The sequence below is a fragment of the Pyxicephalus adspersus genome, chromosome 4, assembly GCF_032062135.1.
Source record: "Pyxicephalus adspersus chromosome 4, UCB_Pads_2.0, whole genome shotgun sequence".
Lineage (NCBI taxonomy): Eukaryota > Metazoa > Chordata > Amphibia > Anura > Pyxicephalidae > Pyxicephalus > Pyxicephalus adspersus.
Window position 1 is genome coordinate 63,287,807 of NC_092861.1, and position 6,413 is coordinate 63,294,219.

A 6,413-nucleotide genomic window follows, 5' to 3' on the forward strand; every position below is an offset into this window, starting at 1 on the left:
TGTGTTTTAAAGGTGCAGGCTGTGAGGCTTTGATCTTCATCCCACCTGTTTTACCTAATGAGTCGCCAATTTAAAGCAAGCATGCAGACAGTGACATTCTGCATGCTCTTCCCATTGTACCATGATCATGAAGCCAGGACATCGTTGATATTTTGCATCTGTCATCATGGCGGTTTCCCCATTTTTATCTTCAACGAGTCATAGGCCCTGATTCACCAAGCAAAATCAAAGGCTGGGTCACGCATTCGTATTCGCGATCCAAAATTCGGAAGCCTTCGCTCAATTCACCAACTTAATTTCAGGCATATGCTTTTGTCAAGAAAAAAGCATATTTTAAAATGACTTATTTCTTTCCTGTTGGGCAAGAGTTAGCCGAGTTCAGCTCCTCTACATAGACGCCTGTCTAAACGCTTACGATGCCTGATCGGAGGAGCCGCCTGGGGGTAAATCTTGCGACTGTCCGCGCGCGAAGCCTTGGCTTTGCCATCGGACTAGATTTTCCCACAGAAGTCACAAGCACACAAAATACATTCAAATACCAATATGTGACAATGGGACAAAGGCAACTAGGGGGGTCAAGTAGGAGTTTGGTGTGGAAACCATGCAGACATTTGTACTCAATACATTTGTACTCAGTACTTGTGGAAAAAATGACAACACATTGCTGAACAACAGAAACTGGCATTACAAACCAGGCCCAAAAACATTGCAGCAACAGATGAAACTAACAATAATGAGGATTACAAAAAAATCACATCAATGCATAACATCCAAGCAAACTTACTCCCCCCCCACACAAACACAAACCAGTCCAGTTAAATCAGTACTAATGAAAATGCATACGTATTTGTATACATTTAACTGTATTTTGACATACACACACAAGTGAAATCCTTTACTAAAATATTTGATTTCTCTAAAGTCAAACTAGAATGAAATTTTTATCAGGTCACAAATGTTTGTTCACATATTTTTTTACAGTCATATTATTGTGTGATGACATATTAGAAAACACTACTTAGTATATAACCAGCTTGATAGATAGAAATTAGTTTGCAGTGTTGCAACCAAAAGAAAAAGTAACAAGAAGTGCAACAAACGTAACTATAAATGAAGCAAGTTTGTGATTGAGTAGAATGTAAAATAAAAAAGTAGCACTTACAAAAAAAAAAACATCAAGCATTAAAGATTCAAACTGACCTGTAAAATGGACTGGAGATGCACACAGAACGGGGCGCAGGTGTGCCCTAATTATTTGCTATAACCTCATCATTGAGGTTAACATCTCCTTCTGAATCGCACAGCTGAAAATTAATCACCTTAATTGGCGTATTCGAGATCTCAGCAGGAAACCAGAAGGCGAGTTCACTAGAACTCGGGCCCGACTCGCGCTAATAGTTTGCTGACCGGCGCGTACGTATGCACGTCGAGCGCGCATTTCATTGATGAATCAGGCCAATAGGATAAGCAATCATTTAGACACAAAAATAAATCGGTATCTTTTGTAATTTTGTATTAAATCAAATTTACAAACAGGTAAAAGTTCTCTAATTCAATAAAAAAATATGTGAATGTCAACCATATTGATAAAAATAAAGCTACAGAAAAAAGATACATTGCGTCAGTAACCGAAATATGTAGTTGTACAGAATTGTGTAGAGTGAAAACCTAAACCCTGATATGAGGTTTGGATGCTGAAATTAAAGTAGAAATTTAACCTTTATTCCAAAGTCACTGTGTAATATATAAAAAATTGCCAATTATTTCCATAAAATACAATTTTTATGTTTGTTTAAAAAAATTTTTGCAATCCATTTAGTAATTTAGTTTATATCCTAGCAGGATACAGAAAAATAATTGTAACAATTAATCAGGTGTAATAAATAGGATCAGCTCATTCCTCATTTCACGGACGCTGCAAAAATGCCAGAAATATTCTGAGGATAAGCTGAATTATATATATATACATATATATATATATATATATAAATATATATATATATATATATATATATAATGAACAGTAAGAGTTGTTTTTGGAAAATGGAAAATGAATGCATCCTTATCATCAGTTGTTGTTATCAGGCTTATACTTAATATATCCATATCTCATGCCTGTTAGCATGGTGGTCAGAATGGTGGAAAGAATGCCTTTTACATTGCTGGCCAGTGGGAAGAATGTTACCCTTACAAATAGCTGAAGGAATCATTTGTGTTAGTGGTATCCAACCTGAAAAGTCCAAATTGCTTATTGTTGAAAGCAACTTTTGGAGGGAACCACAGAACCCTGGTTGATTGGTTGGTTGGTTGGTTGAGACACAGCATAACAGATTATCATAGTACATGTAAATATAAATAATTGTATATTTACTATAATATATATATATATATATATATAGTATAATGAACACAATCTTCTTTGTTACAATTGTGTTTTCTCACAAATTCTGGCTCTGTCCTGCAAGTTTTTTTTAACTAGGTTGACTTCAAGATAATGCTTCTATCTTTCAACCCCTAAACCAAGTGGCCATTGTGTTTGTTTAAAGTTTAGTTGGATGAACATTGTGGCATTATTGCACATATTCCTCCTGCTTTTCTTCCAGAAGGACTACCTTGGTTTCTCAGCCAGGGTTCCTCCAGAGGTTTTCTAGGAGTTTCTTGAGCAATAAGCATTTTGTACCTCTCAGATCAGTTTAGGGGACACCAATCATCTTTTTGGCTACCTGTGAGGTGACATTATTCCCACAGGCAAGCAGTGTAAAAGGCATTCTTCCTACCACACTAATGTATGTTATATGTATGTTTGATACCCATGTCATTTTCTAAATAGCTTTTTTTACTGGTCAGGATACGTTAAGGACTGCACCTCTAAGCTGGGTAAATTGAACAGATATTTGAATATTTTTCTAGCTGATATTTGTTTTCATGTTATCAACTCATTGATCTGTTCCATTCCACTGATGACTTTCTTTTGCACTGCCCTGCGATCATCAATTCCACTTCTGAGGGTTTTTCTTCCTTCTAAAAGGTGAAAAGGTGCATGATTCTTTTAACAGTTACAATGTAAATGTCAATCATGGTGACCTTATCTAAAATACATTCAGGAGATTACATTTAAAAAAGAAAGAAAGGAGTCTTTGTATTTGGGAAAGTCCTTTGCTATGGAATCATTATTGTAAGAGATAAGAAAGACTGTTATATTCTGAATCCAAGTCAAACATATGATCTTTTAAAATGTTTTACCCAAGATTTACACAACTTTCCCCCAGAACCTTTTCATTGAATGAATCATGAGCTGAAAGCGGTATGAATCTTGATAGAAAACATTGATAATTAAACAATATGCATGTAAAAGCAAAGCAGGTTCCCTGGCTCTCCTACAGTCACTGTAAATGGATGTAGTACTACTTAATATTTAGACCTTTCACACAGAAAAAATAAAGACCACAACATACTAAACACTGTCACAGAATTAAGGAAGTGACTGAATTACATCTGCATTTATTTAAAAAAAGGTGTTTAAAAAGCTGTTGTTTCCCTAAAAAATCATCCTAATAATAGCCAGAACCTTTCAGGCAGCCAGGATGTTCCAGATTTGCCCACTTCTGTCAGGGCAGTAGTAAATACTGCTTTCACATTGTCCTAGGAAATGTACAAAATCATCTTTCACATTAAATATACTGCAGTATGCTCCATTGCTGGGATAAAACTGCTCTATACTGCCCTGGCAGAAGAGACACATACAGATTAATGAAAGGTTATAGACCAAGCTTCTCTGGTGAAAGTTTAGTTCCAGCACTGGCAAGAGCAAAGTGTAGGGATTCAGAATTTTCAATGTTTGGCACAGTCATTCAGGATTGCTGTGTATATTTACCCATTATAAATACAGTTCTATATTGCTCTTTGGCGTGACAAGATGCTTTGTACCTTTTGGAAATGTTAGGTCATCAGCTAGACAGCATTGCTTCTTTACATCGTCATCTAGAACAAGATGGTTTTAAATAACCAGAAATCAGTACACAGAAATGGATTTTCCTGAGCAAGACAGCTAAAATAATTATACAGTGAACGATTTAACAAATTATTTTTTGCCCTGTTTTTTGGCTGGTTTACACATGACAAAATATAGTATTGTGAACTGTTCTAACTGAAGGTAATGAACTTGGATGTGATAGTGTAAATTTTTAGATGGCACAACTATCCATATCACCTTAGAACCTAAAATTCAGTTTTCTTTATTGAGTATGAGTTATTAAGGCGATAAAGACAGGATATCATGGGAGAACCTGTGTGATCCTGTGCGGATCTGGTCCAGGAATTAAAACATTTGCCAAATAATAGCAAATGATTTGAGAAAATTGCTGCATTACCCTGGTTCTCCCATAGTAATATATCGTTTCCAGTCTGGAGGGCTTTACTAAAACAGGCCCATTGAGTCGGAGTTCTAAAGTCGCTTTTGTGGGAGCTTGATAAATTAAGGGCAGAGAGCATTAACCTAGTAGAGATATCCAAGAACAGTTGAAATGAACAACTATAACATTTTCATCAGTTTATGAGACATTACAAACACTGAACACTGGATTCCCAATAAAAGCAATCATAGTGACCTGTTCAGCATAATTACATTAAAGTACACAAACACTTTAGATTTTCAATGCCTGACAATAATATTATTATAATTAATATTAATAATAATAAACAGGACTTAATCGTTCATGGTTGTCTTTGGAAAAAAATATGTAGTGTGCACATGTAGTTAATGATCTATGGTAATATTAAGGATAATTCATTAATGACATTGATTGTTATATCACTTTATTATAACACAATTGGTTACCTTATGCTTGTCCTACCTTATAAACCGTCACTGGGGCAATAATCGTTTCAGCTGACAGCAATCACAAGTGTGTACTTAACAAGAGAACTTGTATGGGGAAGTAAAGATAAATGGTTTAACTATACTGTATTTGGGAAAGAAGAATGTTTACCTTCTTTCAACTTGACTCTTTAGCTTATATGAAGTTATTAATGACACTTGACATTGAGTGGGTTATCAGAAAACCAGTCTGGTTATACCTAAACCTACTACAGGAACTTTTCAAACCTGTTGTATATTAGATAGCACATGATAACTGATCTGGACTCTATGACCTTGTGATACTAAGATTATTCAATACAAGGAACAAAAGACAGAAGAACGTTAAACAAAATGTTTCTGGGTGTTACAAAACCCAATCTACCAGCAGAATTATTGCTTGAGTGCTTTCATGTCAAAGATGGCTTGGTTCAATAGGAATAGGAGAAGTGCCTGAGTCTGCTTGTAAGAAACACTTCTGGTTCAATCTGGAATATGAGAAGGTCACTGGGTAAGTAAACCCTTGCATTGAACTTGCTCAGTTGTGGTCTGTTATACCAATATAAGCTTTTTGTTAGATTAGTTTAGTAGCTGAAAAAATATTATTTGATCCTACCAGAATTCCTGTGAATGGGGTGTTATAAAGTCCTAGCTGTAGTCCTTGGTATAGGGTGACAATGCTGATTTCCAGAAGATACATTACAGTGATTGAGCATTGTTACCCTAAAACAGGAAGTGTGTATTTACAGGATCACCAAGTAAATAAAAAAGATAAATCCCGAAAAAAGAAAACTAGCACAAGTACCTATTTTAAGGACTAGTAAACTATAATTTAAATGTGCAGTATAGTTTACAAAACCTGATCCTTTCTATCCACTCCAGATGTAATGCAAGAAAAAGAGTCCAACCTCTCAAATGTGTATTCCAGACAGCTGTGCTCTAAAGTAATTAATATTCCAAAAGCTTTATTCCAAATGTTGCTTGTACACATCACAATGTGATTAAATCGGCACACCAACAGCTCACATTGTAGTTTTTGATAGAGTCCTATAAGTTCTTGACAAAGACCAACAATACAATGTGAGCTGTTGATGACTTTCACACATTGTGATATGTACAAGCAATGTTTGAAATACAGCTTTTGGAATAGGAATTCCCTTTAGAGTGCAACTTTCTATATCTACTTTTTTTTTACAAATGAATTTTTATTGAATTTTTCAACAGAGAAATAAATTACAGTTAAACTAACGAAAAACATTAAACAATACTGAAAGTACAGAAAACAGAAAAAAAGGCGAAACATTCAAAGAAAGCAAACAATCAGGTTATAAAACATACAGTAGTAGATGCACAACTTTTTTGTTGAATAAAACAGTTCGTGTTTACAAAGCAGTAGGTGCATACAAAAAAAAAAAAAAAAAAAAAGGCAGAACTTCAAGATGTCAGGATACTATAAACATGACCCAATCCAGTAGCAATAGGTCTTCTTCATGAAATGATATGCGCATAATTCCACAGTATATGACCACTGAAGATAGTTAAATAGGATTTGTGGGCC